The sequence below is a fragment of the Entelurus aequoreus genome, linkage group LG23 (genome assembly GCF_033978785.1).
Source record: "Entelurus aequoreus isolate RoL-2023_Sb linkage group LG23, RoL_Eaeq_v1.1, whole genome shotgun sequence".
NCBI classification, from domain to species: Eukaryota; Metazoa; Chordata; class Actinopteri; order Syngnathiformes; family Syngnathidae; genus Entelurus; species Entelurus aequoreus.
The window spans coordinates 5,584,791-5,607,290 of record NC_084753.1 but is presented as its reverse complement, the minus strand read 5'-3'; the positions used below and the strand labels follow the sequence as shown (position 1 = coordinate 5,607,290).

At 41.2% G+C, this 22,500-nt stretch overlaps 1 protein-coding gene across 1 annotated transcript in view; it reads right to left on the bottom strand.

Moving 5' to 3' along the window:
- LOC133640481 (prospero homeobox protein 1-like) overlaps positions 1-22,500 on the bottom strand; it is a 265,269-nt gene that overhangs the window by 187,465 nt on the left and 55,304 nt on the right. The window lies entirely within an intron of this gene.

The following is a 22,500-nucleotide window of genomic DNA, read 5'->3' as shown; positions in this document are numbered from 1 at the left end:
GCAAGGATTAGACCAACGCCCCCCCGCCCTACCTCCCAATAGTGAGGGGGGGGGGGGGGGGGGGGGAGTCCTGAATCCAGATCATCCGGATCAGCCCCAAAATGTAATCACCTGTTCCTTATTCTATTTCGGACATTTACAGAACGTTTAAACAAAAGGTGTCCGTAACTTTTATAGCGGAATGAAAGAAACGGAGTGAACCCTCTTGTCAGTCATCCACTTGTTGCTGTTGGCGGGGCCGCAAGCCTACACAAAAAGAAATTGGAGCTCAACACGTAAACATAAGGTAACGGTGGAAATCTAACCTACGATGTAATCACTTGGCATTTCAGACATTCCCTGAAAGTTCGATGAAAATCCGTCCGTGACTTTTCAGGTTCGCCCATAGAGGAATGAAAGAAACGGAGTGAACCCTCTTGTCAGTCATCCACTTGTTGCTGTTGGCGGGGCCGCAAGCATACAATGTTCAGACATATCCTGAAAGTTTAATGAAAATCCATCTGTGACTTTTCAAGTTTGCCATAGCGGAATGAAAGAAACGGAGTGAACCCTTTTGTCAGTCATCCACTTGTTGCTGTTGGCGGGGCCGCAAGCATACAATGTTCAGACATATCCTGAAAGTTTAATGAAAATCCATCTGTGACTTTTCAAGTTTGCCATAGCGGAATGAAAGAAACGGAGTGAACCCTTTTGTCAGTCATCCACTTGTTGCTGTTGGCGGGGCCGCAAGCATACAATGTTATACAATGTTCGGACATATCCTGAAAGTTTGATGAAAATCCGTCCGTGACTTTTCAAGCTCGCCGTAGCGGAATGAAAGAAACGGAGTGAACCCTCTTGTCAGTCATCCACTTTTTGCTGTTGGCGGGGCCGCAAGCATACAGACAAAGAAATTGAAGCTCAACACGTAAACATAATGTAACAGTGGAAATCAAACCTACGATGTAATCACTTGGCATTTCGGACATTCCCTGAAAGTTCGAAGAAAATCCGTCCGTGACTTTTCAGGTTCGCCTTAGTGGAATGAAAGAAACGGAGTGAACCCTCTTGTCAGTCATCCACTTGTTGCTGTTGGCGGAGCCGCAAGCCTACACAAAAAGAAATTGAAGCTCAACACGTAAACATAAGGTAACGGTGGAAATCTAACCTACGATGTAATCACTTGGCATTTCAGACATTCCCTGAAAGTTCTATGAAAATCCGTCCGTGACTTTTCAGGTTCGCCCATAGAGGAATGAAAGAAACAGAGTGAACCCTCTTGTCAGTCATCCACTTGTTGCTGTTGGCGGGGCCGCAAGCATACAATGTTCAGACATATCCTGAAAGTTTAATGAAAATCCATCTGTGACTTTTCAAGTTTGCCATAGCGGAATGAAAGAAACGGAGTGAACCCCCTTGTCAGTCATCCACTTGTTGCTGTTGGCGGGGCCGCAAGCATACAATGTTATACAATGTTCGGACATATCCTGAAAGTTTAATGAAAATCCATCTGTGACTTTTCAAGTTTGCCATAGCGGAATGAAAGAAACGGAGTGAACCCTCTTGTCAGTCATCCACTTGTTGCTGTTGGCGGGGCCGCAAGCATACAGACAAAGAAATTGAAGCTCAAAATGTAAACATAAGGTAACTGTGGAAATCAAACCTTTGATGTAATCACTTGGCATTTCGGACATTCCCTGAAAGTTCGACGAAAATCCGTCCGTGACTTTTCAAGTTCGCCGTAGTGGAATGAAAGAAACGGAGTGAACCCTCTTGTCAGTCATCCACTTGTTGCTGTTGGCGGGGCCGCAAGCATACAATGTTCAGACATATCCTGAAAGTTTAATGAAAATCCATCTGTGACTTTTCAAGTTTGCCATAGCGGAATGAAAGAAACGGAGTGAACCCTCTTGTCAGTCATCCACTTGTTGCTGTTGGCGGGGCCGCAAGCATACAATGTTCTACAATGTTCGGACATATCCTGAACGTTCGATGAAATTTCGTCCGTGACTTTTCAAGCTCGCCGTAGCGGAATGAAAGAAACGGAGTGAACCCTCTTGTCAGTCATCCACTTGTTGCTGTTGGCGGGGCCGCAAGCATACAGACAAAGAAATTGAAGCTCAAAACGTAAACATAATGTGACGGTGGAAATCAAACCTACGATGTAATCACTTGGCATTTCGGACATTCCCTGAAAGTTCGATGAAAATCCGTCCGTGACTTTTCAGGTTCGCCGTAGCGGAATGAAAGAAACGGAGTGAACCCTCTTGTCAGTCATCCACTTGTTGCTGTTGGCGGGGCCGCGAGCATACAGACAAAGAAACTGACGCTCAAAACGTAAACATAACCTTGGATCCCTCAGGCGGTACTGCATCAAAAAGCGACATCAGTGTGTAAAGGATATCACCACATGGGCTCAGGAACACTTCAGGAAACATTAAATATTGTATTTAAATTTCTTGTCTTTGCAGTTCTGTTTTTATTGACCATTTACACAACGTGCCAACTTCACTGGTTTTGGGTTTTGTATATGTTTTTAAAACAGATACCCTAATGATGTTTCTTTTGAAAATTACAGTAGGGTTATATTTTGTAATATTTTATAGTTCTTAAAATATGACCCCTACTACCAGTTAAAATTTGAGTAATTTTTTTTTTTTTTTAAGTTTTGCGCCCCACAAACCTTTGACCGCCCCTTCAAGCCGCCCCCTTTCGGTTCCCCACGCCAACAGCGGCTAAGCGAGTATCAATCAATGATCAATGTTTATTTATATAGCCCTGAATCACAAGTGTCTCAAAGGGCTGCACAAGCCACAGCCACATCCTCGGCTCAGAGCCCACATCAGGGCAAGGAAAAACTCCCAACCCAGTGGGATGTCAATATGAATGACTATGAGAAACCTTGGAGAGGACCGCACTACATGGAAGCAGGAGTATAAGTACAATCAGGAATACACATCAACAGAGGACTGTATCATTATAAATGAATAATTAATTAACTAGGAATTTGCATATCGACTCTAAATGAATAAACGTTTTTGTTTCTTCAAACCGGATCCTCACCACAATGTAAAGCTTTTTTTTACGTGTAGATAAAGTTTCGATGAAAGGCAACGTCACAATTCTCTCTTTTAGCACCAGACCCTTTCCTGGAGCCTTCGCCGTATCTTAACCTGTCCGCTAATAGCCGATAACCCCCGAGCAGAGCGGCGGAGGTTATGCGATTTGCTGGCGGGTAATTGCCCTCTTCATCAGTACTCTGCCCGCGCAGGCGGCCACGCTGCCAGCCCCCGGGGTCCTCCTGATGTCATTAATGTGCGATTAGGGCTGGTGGGGAGCAGCAGTTAGGAGGTTAAAAAGCCCCTGACAGCCCTCATCATCGGCGAGGAAGCCCGGGACCGACACGGGGGCGGCGCAGATGGGCGAGCCGGCGCCGCTGCCAAAGCGATAACTTGTTGGTGCGCCTCGAAAATCGAGGCTGGTGGATGACGCCGACACGAGGAGGAACAGGAGACATCGCCGCGTCTTGGCTTTAAAGAGGAGAATGCACGCAGAGGACAGTTTGCAACCTTTACGCCCAAATACAAACCCCGTTTCCATATGAGTTGGGAAATGGTGTTAGATGTAAATATAAACAGAATACAATGATTTGCAAATCCTTTTCAAGCCATATTCAGTTGAATATGCTACAAAGACAACATATTTGATGTTCAAACTGATAAACTTTTTTTTTTTTTGGCAAATAATAATTAACTTAGAATTTCATGGCTGCAACACGTGCCAAAGTAGTTGTGAAAGGGCATGTTCACCACTGTGTTACATGGCCTTTCCTTTTAACAACACTCAGTAAAGGTTTGGGAACTGAGGAGACACATTTTTGAAGCTTCTCAGGTGGAATTCTTTCCCATTCTTGCTTGATGTACAGCTTAAGTTGTTCAACAGTCTTGTGCTATTTTAGGCTTCACACATTTTCAATGGGAGACAGGTCTGGACTACAGGCAGGCCAGTCTAGTACCCGCACTCTTTTACTAGGAAGCCACGTTGATGTAACACGTGGCTTGGCATTGTCTTGCTGAAATAAGCAGGGGCGTCCATGGTAACGTTGCTTGGATGGCAACATATGTTGCTCCAAAAGCTGTATGTACCTTTCAGCATTAATGGTGCCTTCACAGATGTGTAAGTTACCCATGTCTTGGGCACTAATACACCCCCATACCATCACACATGCTGCCTTTTACACTTTGCGCCTAGAACAATCCGGATGGTTCTTTTCCTCGACGTCCACAGTTTCCAAAAACAATTTGAAATGTGGACTCGCCAGACCACAGAACACTTTTCCACTTTGCATCAGTCCATCTTAGATGAGCTCAGGCCCAGCGAAGCCGACGGCATGTCTGGGTGTTGTTGATAAACGGTTTTCGCCTTGCATAGGAGAGTTTTAACTTGCACTTACAGATGTAGCGACTAACTGTAGTTACTGACAGTGGGTTTCTGAAGTGTTCCTGAGCCCATGTGGTGATATCCTTTACACACTGATGTCGCTTGTTGATGCAGTACAGCCTGAAGGATGGAAGGTCACGGGCTTAGCTGCTTACGTGCAGTGATTTCTCCAGATTCTCTGAACCCTTTGATGATATTACGGAGCGTAGATGGTGAAATCCCTAAATTCCTTGCAATATCTGCTTGAGAAAGGTTTTTCTTAAACTGTTCAACAATTTGCTCAGGCATTTGTTGACAAAGTGGTGACCCTCGCCCCATCCTTGTTTGTGAATGACTGAGCATTTCATGGAATCTACTTTTATACCCAATCATGGCACCCACCTGTTCCCAATTAACCTGCACACCTGTGGGATGTTCCAAATAAGTGTTTGATGAGCATTCCTCAACTTTATCAGTATTTATTGCCACCTTTCCCAACTTCTTTGTCACGTGTTGCTGCCATCAAATTCTAAAGTTAATGATTATTTGCAAAAAAAAAAAAAGTTCATGAGTTTGAACATCAAATATGTTGTCTTTGTAGCATATTCAACTGAATATGGGTTGAAAAGGATTTGCAAATCCTTGTATTCCGTTTATATTTACATCTAACACAATTTCCCAACTCATATGGAAACGGGGTTTGTATAATAGAATGTAGTACAAACAACTGCAGTAATTTTAATGAAGTCATGTAACAGTTATGTACATGTACAGTCCTGGTCAAAAGTGTACATACACTTGTAAAGAACATCCTGTCATGGCTGTCTTGAGTTTCCAATCATTTCAACAACTCTTATTTTTTTGTGATGTAGTGATTGGAGCACATACTTGTTGGTCACAAAAAACATTCATGAAGTTGGCTTCTTTTATGAAATCACTGCACGTAAGCGATGATATTACGGACCTTGGATCCCTCAGGCGGCATTGCATCAAAAAGCGACTTCAGTGTGTAAAGGATATCACCATATGGGTTTAGGAACACGCCAGAAAACCACTGTCAGTAACTACAGTTGGCCGCTACATCTGTAAGTGCAAGTTAAAACTCTACTATGCAAAGCGAGAGCCATTTATCAACAACACCCAGAAACGCCGCCGACTTCGCTGTCTCCCATTGAAATTGTGTGGCGCATTATAAACGGGTTGTACAAACCCCGTTTCCATATGAGTTGGGAAATTGTGTTAGATGTAAATATAAACGCAACACAATGATTTGCAAATCATTTTCAACCCATATTCAGTTGAATATGCTACAAAGACAACATATTTGATGTTCAAACTCATAAACATTTTTTTTTTTTTGTGCAAATAATCATTAACTTTAGAATTTGATGGCAGCAACACGTGACAAAGAAGTTGGGAAAGGTGGCAATAAATACTGATAAAGTTGAGGAATGCTCATCAAACACTTATTTGGAACATCTCACAGGTGAACAGGCTAATTGGGAACAGGTGGGTGCCATGATTGGGTATAAAAGTAGATTCCATGAAATGCTCAGTCATTCACAAACAAGGATGGGGCGAGGGTCACCACTTTGTCAACAAATGCGTGAGCAAATTGTTGAACAGTTTAAGAAAAACCTTTCTCAAGCAGCTATTGCAAGGAATTTAGGGATTTCACCATCTACGCTCCGTAATATCATCAAAGGGTTCAGAGAATCTGGAGAAATCACTGCACGTAAGCGGCATGGCCGGAAACCAACATTGAATGACCGTGACCTTCGATCAAAAACCGACATCAATCTCTAAAGGATATCACCACATGGGCTCAGGAACACTTCAGAAACCCACTGTCAGTAACTACAGTTGGTCGCTACATCTGTAAGTGCAAGTTAAAACTCTACTATGCAAGGCGAAAGCCGTTTATCAACAACACCCAGAAACGCCACCGGTTTTGCTGGCCCTGAGCTCATCTAAGATGGACTGATACAAAGTGGAAAAGTGTTCTGTGGTCTGACGAGTCCACATTTGAAATTGTTTTTGGAAATATTTGACATTGTGTCATCCGGACCAAAGAGGAAAAGAACCATCCGGATTGTTAGAGGCGCAAAGTGTAAAAGGCAGCATGTGTGATGGTATGGGGGTGTATTAGTGCCCAAGACATGGGTAACTTACACATCTGTGAAGGCACCATTAATGCTGAAAGGTACATACAGCTTTTGGAGCAACATATGTTGCCATCTAAGCACCATCTTTTTCATGGACGCCCCTGCTTATTTTAGCAAGACAATGCCAAGCCACATTCAGCACGTGTTACAACAGCGTGGCTTCGTAAACAAAGAGTGCGGGTACTTTCCTGGCCCGCCTGCAGTCCAGACCTGTCTCCCGTTGAAAATGTGTGGTGCATTATGAAGCGTAAAATACCACAATGGAGACCCCCGGACTGTTGAACAACTTAAGCTGTACATAAAACAAGAATGGGAAAGAATTCCACTTTCAAAGCTTAGTTTGCTCAGTTCCCGATCGTTTATTGAGTGTTGTTAAAAGGAAAGGCCATGTAACACAGTGGTGAACATGCCCTTTCCAAACTACTTTGGCACGTGTTGCAGCCATGAAATTATAAGTTAATTATTATTTGCAAAAAAAAAAAAAAGTTTATGAGTTTGAACATCAAATATGTTGTCTTTGTAGTGCATTCAACTGAATATAAGTTGAAAAGGATTTGCAAATCATTGTATTCTGTTTTTATTTACTGGTTTTGGGTTTTGTAGGTTTGGAAAGACCTAATAACTACAACAACTTTGTTGGTTAAGTTAAAGTTAAAGTACCAATGATAGTCACACACACACACTAGGTGTGGGGAGATTATCCTCTGCATTTGACCCGTTCCCTTGTTCACCCCATGGGAGGTGAGGGGAGCAGTGAGCAGCAGCGGTGGCCGTGCCCGGCAACAATTTTTGTTGATTTAACCCCCAATTCCAACCCTTGATGCTGAGTGCCAAGCAGGGAGGTAATGGCTCCCATTTTTATAGGCTTTGGTATGACTCGGCCGGGGTTTGAACTCACGACCTACCCATCTCAGGGCGGACACTCTAACCACAAGGCCACTGAGCAACAACACTGAGGACATACAGTCGTGCTCATAAGTTGACATACCCTGGGAGAATGTATGATTTTTGGCCATTCTTCAGAGAATAGGAATGATAACACAAGGTCGACCAGCAAAGATTTCAGCCACAACTGCCAGGAAAATTGTTTGAGATGCAAAGAAAAATCCACAAATAACTTTGGCTGAATTACAGGACTCTCTGAAAAATTGTGGCGTGGCTGTTTCAAGATGCACAATAAGGAGGCACTTGAAGAAAAATGGGCTGCATGGTCGAGTCGCCAGGAAAAAGCCATCACTCCAAATTACTTTGTTCCAAAAGTTTTGAGGCTTGTCTCTGTGCTGTTTGGCGTAATGTAAGGGGGATACTTTGTGACATTTGCGCAGAAATGGCTTTCTTCTGGCGACTCGACCATGCAGCCCATTTTTCTTCAAGTGCCTCCTTATTGTGCATCTTGAAACAGCCACACCACAATTTTTCAGAGAGTCCTGTATTTCAGCCGAAGTTATTTGTGGATTTTTCTTTGCATCTCGAACAAATTTTCCTGGCAGTTGTGGCTGAAATCTTTGCTGGTCTACCTGAATCCTTAATTTTCCACTTCTTAATCAGCATTTGAACACTGCTGATTGGCATTCTCAATTCCTTGGATATCTTTTTATACCCCTTTCCTGTTTTATGCAGTTCAATTAACTTTTCTCGCGGATCCTTTGACAATTATTTTGCCTTCCCCATGACTCAGAATCCAGAAACATGTGTGCAGCACTGGATGAAAGATGCAATGGTCTGTCAGAAGCCCAGAAACTCACTGACCTTTTATACACACACATTAATTACAAACAAACAGGTCACAGGTGAGGATTGGAACTTTGATTAGCCATTCAAACCTGTTTGTGTCAACTTTTGTGCATGTGTTATCAGATCAAACAGTGTTTCCCATAAACTGCCAAGATACCTGTGGCGGTGGGGGCGTGGCTATGGGCGTGGTCACGTGACATCATCGAGTAATTTGCATAATTTACTACAATGATTTGATTTTCTCTAAAAAGGCTCAAAAAATGTATACTTACTAATTAATAATAACAGTTTTGTTTTAAACGTCCATCCATCCATCCATTTTACAATATAATTACAACACTTTATGTACATATTTATATACAGATTTGAACAATAAGTTATTCACTGAAATATATTTATTAATTGTGGTTCTTACAAAAAATATATCTTATAAAATATAAAAGCTAAAATGTCTCAAAGCTCTGCCCCTTTAATTAGTGCATACTAAATCATTTAACTTTAGCCTACTACAACCATATTATTTACCAGCAACATAAAGTGAAACAGAGGCAGAGGTGTCCTGCCACAGTCAGTAGGCAAGGCAAGGCAAGGCAACTTTATTTGTATAGCGCTTTTCATACACAAGGCAGACTCAAAGTGCTTCACAGACAACAAAGTGAAATGAAAGAAAATAAAAGCAAAATTAAAATGCAGACAATAAAAATAAAAACAGTGCAGACGTTAAAAGTTAAAAGATTAAAAGATTTAGCTGAAAGCTAAGGTGAACATAAAAGTCTTCAGTCTAGTTTTAAAAGTAGTGAGAGTTGGGGAGAGTCTGACATCTTCAGGAAGTTTATTCCAGCTATGTGTTGCATAGTGACTGAATGATGATCTCCCTTGATTTGAGTTTACTCTTGGAACCGCTAACAGATTGGTCTCAGAAGATCTTAGTGATCTAGAGGGCGTATATAGTGGGAGCATATCAGTGATATACTTGGGCCCTAGACCATGTAGTGATTTATATGTGAGCAGGAGGATTTTGAAATCAATTCTCTGATGTACAGGGAGCCAATGTAAGGATTTAAGAATTGGTGTAATGTGCTCACATTTTTTGGTCTTTGTTAGAACTCTAGCAGCAGCGTTCTGAACAAGCTGTAGCTGCCTGACAGTTTTTTTGGGAAGACCTGCAAGGAGACCATTACAATAGTCTAGCCTACTGGTAATAAAGGCATGTACAAGTTTTTCTAAGTCTTGAGCTGACATGAGCCCTCTAAGTCTTTTTACATATTTGAGGTGATAGTAGGCCGATTTTGTTACTGATTTGATGTGACTGTCGAAATGTAAATCAGAATCTAAAATAACCCCAAGATTTCTGGCTTTATTTGAGGTTTTCAGGGACAGTGATTGAAGGTGTTGGATGACTTTAAACCTTTCTTTTTTAGCACCAAAAACAATTATCTCAGTTTTATCTTCATTTAGTTGTAGGAAATTTTGGCACATCCAGTGTTTGACTTGCTCAATGCACTGGCACAGAAGATCTATGGGGCGATAGTCATTTGGTGATAGCGCTACATAGATTTGGGTGTCATCGGCATAGCAATGATGGTCAATGTTATTATTTTGCATGATTTGTCCTAGTGGGAGCATATAGATGTTAAATAAAGTCGGCCCCAAGATTGAACCTTGGGGGACTCCACACGTTACGTTGGTTGGTTCTGATACAAAGTCACCAATGGAAACAAAATAGTTCCTATCTTGTAGATATGACTTGAACCAGCTTAAAACTGTGCCTGAGATCCCCACCCAGTTTTCCAACCTGTCCAAAAGTATTGAGTGGTGGACAGTGTCAAATGCAGCACTGAGGTCCAAAAGCATTAATACTGAAGTTTTGCCAGAGTCTGTGTTTAGACGGATGTCATTTATAACTTTAAGAAGGGCCGTCTCTGTGCTATGAAGAGGTCGAAATCCTGACTGGAAGTTGTTGTGGCAGCCAGTAGAAGCCAAGAAGTGATTTAGTTGTTGGAGGACAACTTTCTCAATTATTTTACTTATGAATGGTAGATTTGAAATTGGTCTGTAGTTGTTGATAACAGAGGCATCTAGGCTCTGCTTTTTTAGAAGAGGTTTAATGACTGCAGTTTTGAAAGCCTTCGGGAAATTGCCCGATTTAATAGAATTATTAACTATTTGCAAGATGTCTGTTGATAGGCAGTCAAAAACATTCTTAAAGAAGTTGGTAGGTAAAACATCAAGGCAGCAGGTGGATGACTTTAGAGCTGTCACCGTTTCCACTAGAGTTTTAGAGTCTATGGCATTAAAGCTTGCCATCATTGCTGTGTTACTTTTGCCTAAATGGGGTGGTGATCCAACTTTTTTACTTGAGATATTGATGGTGCGTCTGATGCCTTCAATTTTATCAGTATAAAAGAATGCAAAGTCATTGCATTTCTGCGTGGAATGGAGTTCGGCTGGTATTTGTGTTGGGGGTTTAGTCAGTCTGTCAACGATTGTGAATAGGGTTTTGGCCTTATTTGTGTTGCTGTTTATGATATTGGAGAAGAATGTTTCTCTAGCACTTTTTAAGACTAAATTGTAGGCCTGGAGGCTCTCTTTATAGATGTCATGGTGAATATGAAGTTTTGTATTCCGCCAGATTCGTTCAGCCTTCCTGCACTCTCTTCTCTGGGCTGTTACAGCAGCAGATTTTCTCCAGGGTGCCTTTTGCTTGCCAGAAATCGTTTTAACTGTAACAGGTGCAATGATATCTATGATATTCACAATTTTAAATACAAATAAACAGGAAACAGTAGTGGTGGTAGATAGACACAAAGCTTCATCAAACATCTGATCCACTGAACAAAGAGCTCCAAAAAACTTGAACTTGAGACTGCCATCAGTTTTACTCCCTGCACTTAACCATGTGTTTCCTACTGCCTGCAGACTTTGCACCCTTTGTTGTATACACATGTTGTGTTTGTAATATAAATACATTTAATAAAGTCAAATGCAAATAAGGCAACAAGAGAAGTATCCTACACTTCTCTTTTGTAAAGTAAATCTGAACAGCCTATATGGGCATCTACATCAACTATATGATTTGCCTGAGAAGCTGGAGAGGACAAAAAATAAATAAAAATAATTATTTTTTTATTTATTAATTTTTATTTTATTTGTGCCGGACGTAATTCTTTCGTGGCGGGCCGCCACAAATAAATGAATGTGTGGGAAACCCTGTCAAAGTCACTGGGGTATGTAAACTTTTGATCAGGGTCATTTGGGTACTTTCTTTTGTCATTTTGATTTAAAAAGAGTAAACAGTTGTTTGCCAATAAATAGCGTCACACGGCCATTAAGCATGAGTGGAAGAAAAGTGTTTGTTTTATCAGTCATATTCTCTGAAGAATGGCCAAGAAATCATCCATTCTCCCAGGGTATGTCAACTTATGAGCACGACTGTGTTTGCGGTGAATTAGAAAATGGCAACATAGAGCGCAGAGTCCTTTGCCTCAAACTTGACGGCGGCAGCCTGGATGGATGCGAAATGACGAGCCGCTCCACGGGGAATCGAACGCTGACAAGTTGAAGTTGACGCGAGCAATCCCGCCTACAAGCCAAAGTGTCTGCGCCCGGTCCCGTCAGGACTTTGGGCCTCCTTTAAGTTGACGTCTCTTTACGACATGAGAGCGGGCAACAAAGTTATGATGAAATATAAATCAAGCGTCCCTCTCTGACTGACTTCCCCGGTGAACAGGTGGCGGAGAGGAATGAGAGCCCGCGCTAACTTGGCTGTCAGCGGGTTTTTTCCCCGACAAAAACCTTCCAAAGCCAAAGCGGCGTGAATTATACATCTATGGCTGTAATTCTCTCAGAGGAGGGGAGGGCGAGGAAGAGGAGGGGGCGCTTGTTTGAGGGAGATTAATGGCGGGAGCGCTCGCTTTTGACGCAGCAATACTTGGCTGCGCTTCCTGCCCGCCGCTTATTGGCTTTTCACAGCGCATTTATTTATTTCCTTAGCGAGGCCGCGTGGCTGTCACTTTGTTGGCGTGCGCCGTCCCGCCCTGCAGAGCAGCGGGTGACAAACGCAAAAGATGCAAGGTGGAGTCAGAGGCCGACTGGCACCTTCTGTCAGACAAACAACAAAACAAGCGCACCTGTTGGTTTTTTCCAGATAATTAAAGGATATCATAACTTTTTACTCTCTTTCAGTTAATTAAACATGCTAAAAAAAACATATTTTCCGGACCATAGGGCGCACCGGATTATAAGGCACACTGCCGATGAATGTTCTATTTTTTATCTTTTTTCTTTTTATTTCATTTTATTTTTATTGACATCCAGCATCAGACATTCCTATCCATTACATCATATATCTATTGTCTTGCCTAAATGTCAAAATATTTTTTTTTGTTTATATCCCTACTAGGGATGTCCGATAATGGCTTTTTGCCGATATCCGATATTCCGATATTGTCCAACTCTTTAATTACCGATACCGATATCAACCGATACCGATATATACAGTCGTGGAATTAACACATTATTATGCCTAATTTGGACAACCAGGTATGGTGAAGATAAGGTCCTTTTTTTTAAAATTAATCAAATAAGATAAATATATTAAAAACATTTTCTTGAATAAAAAAAGAAAGTAAAAAAATATAAAAACAGTTACCTAGAAACTAGTAATTCATGAAAATGAGTAAAATTAACTGTTAAAGGTTAGTACACATACAGATAATGTGTCATGAGACATGCAAATATAAATTATATACAAAGAGGATAAAAGTAAAGGATATTAAAGGCCTACTGAAATGAATTTTTTTTATTTAAACGGGGATAGCAGATCCATTCTATGTGTCATACTTGATCATTTCGCGATATTGCCATATTTTTGCTGAAAGGATTTAGTAGAGAAAATCGACGATAAAGTTAGCAACTTTTGCTCGCTGATTAAAAAAAAGCCTTGCCTGTAGCGGAAGTAGCGTGACGTCACAGGAGCTAGTATTCCTCACAATTCCCCGTTGTTTACAATGGAGCGAGAGAGATTCGGACCGAGAAAGTGACGATTACCCCATTAATTTGAGCGAGGATGAAAGATTCGTAGATGAGGAACGTTACAGTGAAAGACTTGAGAGGCAGTGATGGACGTATCTTTTTTCACTCCGACCGTAACTTAGGTACAAGCTGGCTCATTGGATTCCACACTCTCTCCTTTTTCTATTGTGGATCACGGATTTGTATTTTAAACCATCTCAGATACTATATCCTCTTGAAAATGAGAGTCGAGAACGCGAAATGGACATTCACAGTGACTGAACATGTAAATACACGATTAATAATATTCAGCTTTGCGAAGCTAAAAAAATAGAAGCTAACCTAGCTACGTAGCCAACGTGATAGCATCTGTCTCAAATGCAGATAGAAACTAAATTAAAAAAAACACTGACTGGATGGATAGACAGAAGATAAAAAATACTATTAAACCATGAACATGTAAATACACGATTAATAATATTTAGCTTTGCGAAGCTAAAAAAAATAGAAGCTAACCTAGCTACGTAGCCAACGTGATAGCATCTGTCTCAAATGCAGATAGAAACTAAATTAAAAAAAACCCTGACTGGATGGATAGACAGAAGATAAAAAATACTATTAAACCATGAACATGTAAATACACGATTAATAATATTTAGCTTTGCGAAGCTAAAAAAAATAGAAGCTAACCTAGCTACGTAGCTAACGTGATAGCATCTGTCTCAGATGCAGATAGAAACTAAATTTTAAAAAACCCTGACTGGATGGATAGACAGAAGATCAAAAATACTATTAAACCATGAACATGTAAATACACGATTAATAATATTCAGCTTTGCGAAGCTAAAAAAATAGAAGCTAACCTAGCTGCGTAGCCAACGTGATAGCATCTGTCTCAAATGCAGATAGAAAATAAATTAAAAAAAACCCTGACTGGATGGATAGACAGAAGATAAAAAAATAGTATTAAACCATGAACATGTAAATACACGATTAATAATATTCAGCTTTGCGAAGCTAAAAAAACAGAAGCTAACGTAGATGCGGCGGCGGGCTTACTCACTGTAGTGTGTCTGCTATCCTGCTGAAAACACAACACAACCTCCTGGTGTTGGTGTTGCTGTAGTCCGCCGCTCCACCGATCGCACCTACAGCTTTTTTCTTTGCAGTCTCCATTGTCCATTAAACAAATTGCAAAAGATTCACCAACACAGATGTCCAGAATACTGTGGAATTTTGTCGAAGAAAACAGAGGTATTTGAATTGGGTCCAAACACTTCCCTTGCCCTCGTGACGTCACGTGCATACGTCATCATACCGCGACGTTTTCAAGCGGAAGTTTCCTGGGAAGTTTAAAATGTCACTTTATAAGTTAACCCGGCCGTATTGGCATGTGTTGCAATGTTAAGATTTCATCATTGATATATAAACCATCAGACTGCGTGGTCGCTAGTAGTGGCTTTCAGTAGGCCTTTAAATGAGCTCAAATATAGCTACAAATTGTCATGTCTGTTGATCATGTTTTTGTTTAGTTATGTTCTGCTTGGTTATTGGACACTTTTTAGTTCCTGCTTTCACTCCCTTGCCTTGTCACCATGACTACTCATTAGTTTCACCTGTCTCACGTTTTGCACTCGCGCACCTGTCACAAATCATGTCTGTATTATTTAAGCCTATTGTTGCCAGGAAGTCAGCCTGGCGACATTACTTCTGACACCCATGCTAACTCGGTTTACTTCTGATACTCATGCCTGTTCATAGTTATGCTTCATGCCATGCCACGTAAGTTTTGTCTTTTCATAAGACAGTTAGCGAGTTTTGCTTCATGTTCATAGTTTCTGCAAGTCTTGTTTTTTTAGCCAAGTTTATCTCCGCCTTTGTTTGTACCCCTTTTTGTAGTTTGTTAGTGTTAAAATAAATATGTATCTACCTTCACGCCATGTCCACTCCAACTTTACTTGCATCTCGGGAAAACAAACATCCCGCAGTCCACGGTTTGACACAAATGAGGTATAATGATGCAATATGCTCATACAGCTAGCCTAAATAGCATGTTAGCCTTGATTAGCACTGACCATGAATTGATTAACGTGGACCCCGACTTAAACAAGTTGAGAAACTTATTGGGGTGTTACCATTTAGTGGTCAATTGTACGGAATATGTACTGTACTGTGCAATCTACTAATAAAAGTTTCAATCAATCAAGACCAAATATGCCCGATTAGCGCTCCAACAAGTCGATAAAATCAACACAGTGCACCTTTGTGCAATTACGCACAGCACAAAACTTTTGGTGGACAAAGTGAGACAAAGAAGGGTAGGAAGATTTTACATTAGGGGTGTAACGGTACGTGTATTTGTATTGAACCGTTTTGGTACGGGGGTTTCGGTTCGGTTCGGAGGTGTACCGAACGAGTTTCCACACGGACATATTAAGTAGCCGCCTAAGCTAAAGTCTTAACAAGCTGCTCCGCTTCCTTCTGTCTCTGTCAGGACTCTACACAGCACCCAGCATTGTCCCACCCACACAACCATCTGATTGGTTACATACAAAGCGGTAACAGCCAATCAGCAGTGCGTATTCAGAGCGCATGTAGTCAGTGCTTAGCGTTTAGCAGGTAATCATCAGGCTGCGGACTCTCCCCAAATGATAATAAACACCTCCCAGTCAACTACTAGTAACATCACTATGAGCCCGTTGACCTTCTAGAAATATAAAAGGCAGCTTCAGTTCGCTTGCAGTCCTGGCTTGAGGTGAAGGCTAATTCGCTTTTAGCGTAACGTTAGCTCATTTTGCAGTGTGTGTGTTACGGACAGCAAAGCCCTGTCTGTCTGTTATTTCCTTTGACCTTTTTCTGTGTTGATTGAGCTGTGTTGAAGCAGCAACAAAAGGACATTATGTTAAATGAAGAGTTTCTGTCTCTGATAGTTGATATAATAATTTAAGTGCATCATTAAGCCTACATGAACTCCATGGTGTTCAGGGATGAATAGTCCCTCCTATTGCTATTGTACAATTTTTTCAGCTATAGTTATTAAATAAATCATTAGTAATGCAGCAGCCTAGTTTTGAATGGCAGGGTCCCTGCTATCACATGTGGATAAAAATATAACATTTACATAATAAAAATCAACTACAGGCTTCCCAAATGCTGTAATAAATGAAGCATGATGAGTTGACTTGAAACTGTTTAATGTTGCACTTTTTATATGTAGAAGAAAAGTTTTGTCATTTTATTTAATCTGAGCAACAACTTGAGGCAGTTTAATGTTGATTAACGTGGGCAGAATTATTATAGTGTTCCCAATGTTGAAAGGATAAAGCCATTGTTTACAAATGTGGTAAATAAATAACCAAAAAATTTATATTTTGTTGTTTTCTTACTGTACCGAAAATGAACCGAACCGTGACCTCTAAACCGAGGTACGTACCGAACCGAAACTTTGTGTGTACCGTTACACCCTTATTTTACATGTAAACATACTGTTGCGTCTCTTTGTATTATTCCCCCCATCTTTTTCCATTTTCAATCCTTTTTTAAAAATGCTCCAGGGAGCCACTAAAGAGCCACGTGGTTGCTGACCCCCGTGTTAGGGGTGCAGCATTAGGGTATACGCAGCAGGTCTTTAGTATTGCACGTGTCCAGCGGTTAAAGGCCTACTGAAAGCCACTACTAGCGACCACGCAGTCTGATAGTTTATATATCAATGATGAAGTCTTAACATTGCAACACATGCCAATACGGCCGGGTTAACTTATAAAGTGACATTTTAAATTTCCTGCTAAACTTCCGGTTGAAAACGACTATGTATGATGACATATGCGCGTGACGTCAATGGTTGAAACGGAAGTATTCGGACACATTGTATCCAATACAAAAAGCTCTGTTTTCATCGCATAATTCCACAGTATTCTGGACATCTGTGTTGGTGAATCTTTTGCAATTTGTTTAATGAACAATGGAGACTGCAAAGAAGAAAGCTGTAGGTGGGATCGGTGTATTAGCGGCTGGCTGCAGCAACACAACCAGGTGGACTTTGACTTGGATAGCAGACGCGCTATCCGACGCTAGCCGCATCGATGATCGGGTGAAGTCCTTCGTCGCTCCGTCGATCGCTGGAACGCAGGTGAGCACGGGTGTTGATGAGCAGATGAGGGCTGGCGTAGGTGGAGAGCTAATGTTTTTAGCATAGCTCTGTCGAGGTCCCGTAGCTAAGTTAGCTTCAATGGCGTTGTTAGCAACAGCATTGCTAGGCTTCGCCAGGCGGTACAGCATTAACCGTGTAGTTACATGTCCATGGTTTAATAGTATTGTTGATCTTCTGTCTATCCTTCCAGTCAGGGGCTTATTTATTTTGTTTCTATCTGCATTTAAGCACGATGCTATCACCTTAGCTCTGTAGCTAAAGTGCTTCACCGATGTATTGTCGTGGAGATAAAAGTCACTGTGAATGTCCATTTCGCGATCTCGACTCTCATTTTCAAGAGGATATAGTATCCGAGGTGGTTTAAAATACAAATCCGTGATCCACAATAGAAAAAGGAGAGAGTGTGGAATCCAATGAGCCAGCTTGTACCTAAGTTACGGTCAGAGCGAAAAAAGATACGTCCTGCACTGCACTCTAGTCCTTCACTCTCACGTTCCTCATCCACGAATCTTTCATCCTGGCTCAAATTAATGGGGTAATCGTCGCTTTCTCGGTCGGAATCTCTCTCGCTGCTGGTGTAAACAATGGGGAAATGGGAGGAGCCTTTCAACCTGTGACGTCACGCTACTTCCGGTACAGGCAAGGCTTTTTTTTTTATCAGCGACCAAAACTTTATCGTCGATGTTCTCTACCAAATCCTTTCAGCAAAAATATGGCAATATCGCGAAATGATCAAGTATGACACATAGAATGGACCTGCTATCCCCGTTTAAATAAGAAAATGTCATTTCAGTAGGCCTTTAAAAAGCTACTAAAAGGCAGGTTTGGAACAGCATGTTCCCATGTAATCTGTCCAGGAGGTTGTGACCCCCCCCCCACCCCCACCCCACCTCAGGGGCATAAAGGGAGACCTGAGGCCGGAATGACAGGAGAAGTCTTCCAAGAAGTTCATGTTACCGCATGTCATAACAACAAGAAGCTACTGTTCCCCCCACTAGGCTCCTTCCCTCTTTGTCTTGGAGGGCCTGAAACCAAATATTATCATGGAGGGCCAGGGGGGGGGGGGGGGGGGGGGGGGGGGGGGGGGTCTGTTTCATGTTACTTGGTCTGATAGATAAATGGAGGAATCATCCAAACAGAAAGACATGTTTTGATTCTTAAAGTGATGCGCAAAAAGGTGCATCGGAGCGCTTAATCCTGCGTGGCCACGAAGAGGTCACTATCTCACTTTACCAGCAGCTACACTTTCCTCTGTCACTCACAGGTCTGCTCCATTCACACACAACGCTGCCCCCCAACAAAGGAGACCGCGGGGGGAGCTGCCTGATCCTCTCACACACACACACACACACACACACCTGTATAAGGCGGACAGTGCGAACCGTGCCGCTTGACGGGCGCTTTGTGCTCGTCCGTCAGCCAGGTTCTCCGTACTGGAGATGCTTCAGTCAGCCTCAAAAGGAGGATTGTGAAATATTGATGCCGGAGACCAAAACCTGCGCGGAGTCTGGAGACCTTTTGACCCCGGTTTTAACTCACTGAAAACGTAGCTGAGTTTTTTTTTTAGAGGTGACAACTACAGAAGATTGGAGAGATGCTACTGCAGCATCCAGTAACAAACGTGTTCGCCTCGTTCAACTTACTGCGCCAGACAGTTAACACTACAATTGCCAAAAAGTATTTGGCCACCTGACTTGAAGTTCCTAACCCATAGGGTTCAATATGACCTTTTGCAGCTATTACAGCTTCAACTCTTCTGGGAAGGCTGTCCACAAGGTTGCAGGGTGTGTTTATAGGAATTTTTCCCAGCATTCTTCAAAAGCGCATCGGTGAGGTCACACACTGATGTTGGTGGAGAAGGCATGGCTCTCAGTCTCCATTCTAATTCATCCCAAAGGTGTTCTATCGGGTTCAGGTCAGGACTCTGTGCAGGCCAGTCAAATTCATGTCATCCATGTCTTTATATATATATATATATATATATATATATATATATATATATATATATATATATATATATAATATATATATATATACACTACCGTTCAAAAGTTTGGGGTCACATTGAAATGTCCTTAATTTCAATGAAGATAACTTTAAACTAGTCTTAACTTTAAAGAAATACACTCTATACATTGCTAATGTGGTAAATGACTATTCTAGCTGCAAATGTCTAGTTTTTGGTGCAATATCTACATAGATCTATAGAGGCCTATTTCCAGCAACTATCTTTCCAGTGTTCTAATGGTACAATGTGTTGCTCATTGGCTCAGAAGGCTAATTGATGATTAGAAAACCCTTGTGCGATCATGTTCACACATCTGAAAACATTTTAGCTTGTTACAGAAGCTACAAAACTGACCTTCGTTTGAGCAGATTGAGTTTCTGGAGCATCACATTTGTGGGGTCAATTAAACGCTCAAAATGGCCAGAAAAAGAGAACTTTCATCTGAAACTCGACAGTCTATTCTTGTTCTTAGAAATGAAGGCTATTCCACTAAATTGTTTGGGTGACCCCAAACTTTTGAACGGTAGTGTATATATATGTCTTAATTAGATTATCCAAAAAATAAAATAAAATAGTGCTCGATACCGTGGTAGAGCGTAATATGTATGTGCGGGGAAAAAATCACAAGACTATTTCATCTCTACAGGCCTGTTTCATGAGGGGTTTCCTCAATCCTCAGGACATTTTAATGGGAGCATTCACATACCATGGTTTATATAGGGCACAGAGCGGGTGGGTACAGGCAGGCGTGGGGGCGTGGTGATTGACTCATGTGTTACCTAGGAGGTGTTTCCTTCTGTGACGGCATGCTGATACAATTTCGCTGCGCTTGTTGAGGGATGACAAGTCTGGACGGTATATGATAAACAGTTTCTCTTTGAAGCATAGGTTGCATCTTTTATTACCACTGTTGTAAGGTGTGCTGATCGACAAACACTTCCCCAAAGGCAACACCCTAAGAAAAGTATTCAACAAGAACAACATTAAATTGAGCTACAGCTGCATGGACAACATGCGACAAATCATTTCAAACCACAATAAAGCAATTGAAAAGGAGCCGCCCACCACCAGGCAGAACGACTCCAAAACCGACAAAGGCTGTAACTGCCGCAAGAAACCTGATTGCCCTCTCAACGGGGGGGGTGCTTACAATCATCAGTTGTTTACCAAGCAAAGGTAACACGCAAGGACATTAACACATCCGACACATATATAGGATTAACTGAGGGAGAATTCAAAACCAGATGGAACAATCACAAGACTTCTTTCAGGTGCAAAAGCCTGCGGAACACTACAGAACTCAGCAAACACATTTGGAATCTCAAAGACAATAATGTTGAATATTCAATAAATGGCAAATTCTTGCATCCAGCACACCTTACAACAGTGGTAATAAAAGATGCAACCTATGCTTCAAAGAGAAACTGTTTATTATATACCGTCCAGACTTGTCATCCCTCAACAAGCGCAGCGAAATTGTATCAGCATGCCGTCACAGAAGGAAACACCTCCTAGTAACACATGAGTCAATCACCACGCCCCCACGCCTGCCCTGTACCCACCCGCTCTGTGCCATATAAACCATGGTATGTGAATATATATATATATATATATATATATATATATATATATATATATATATATATATATATATATATATATATATATATATATATATATATATATATACATAACATATTCTAAGTAACAAAGACATAATTAAGAGTTATTTGGACACTAGGGGAAGATATTGTAAGTAAAAAAGACTTAATTTAGAGTTATTTGGTTAAGGTTATTTGGTTAGGGTTAGGGTTGTTGTATAATTAGGCCATGCAGAATAAGGCATTAATAAGTACTTAATAATGACTAATTAAGAGCCAATATGTTACTAATTTGCATGTTAATAAGCAACTAATTAATGGTGAATATGTTCCCCATACTAAAGTGTTACCATATAAAAAAAAATTAAAAAAATAAAAATATATATACAGTATATATATATATTTATATATACACACACACACACACACACACACATATATATATATACATATATATATATATATATATATATATATATATATATATATATCAGTGGCGTGCCGTCACTAGAGGCAGGGGAGGCACGGCCTCACCTGCCATCATGGAAAGAAAAAAAAAAGCAAAAAGAAAAAAAATTAATTAAATTGTTATATGTATCCAGTGATTATACTAAAAATTTTCCATTTAACTTCACCAGTTTTAGATTATTTTTATTTTTATTTTCACATTTGCCGTTCAAATACTGAGAAGAGACGGTATTTGCAGTTGAGGCACGTCACTGATTTGTGCCTCAACATGGATTGTGCACAATGACTCGGCTAACTGCTGGCCTGCTGTGCAGTGAGACTGTATTGCTATATGAATTATATTATACATTTCCATAGTTGAGTTAGCTGAGGTATATAATGTACAGTGTATCTTGTCAACAACTGTATGTGTGTAACCTATTTCTTGTGCTGAGCGATCATAAAACTGGAGGCTCGTCTCATAACCCCGCCTCCTGGTGCCAAGCACCTCCGCCGCAGAATGCACCTCCCGACGGGAGCGCCACACCAACCAAAGCCCACACCCAAACCCTCCATGTGCAAGACCGAATCCACCCCAAAAAAGTCACTTAACAAGAAGCCAAAAAGTGCAAAAACAACAATGCTCGCGCGGCGCGCCGGAGGAGCCGTGAACAGGGACACAACATTAGGTACACCTGCAGACGGCAGCGCCGATTTCATATTTCATTCATTCACAACTCTTCCAACATGAACACCACTGCTCCCGCACTTATAAGTAAAGGTAAGACCATAATAACGTTTTTTTTTATTAAATGTGCTTTTTTGTGTGCTACAGTTTGTAAGTGTAAAGTTAAAGTACCAATGATTGTCACACACACACTAGGTGTGGTGAAATGTGTCCTCTGCATTTGACCCATCCCTTGTTCACCCCCTGGGAGGTGAGGCGAGCAGTGGGCAGCAGCGGCGCCGTGCCTGGGAATAATT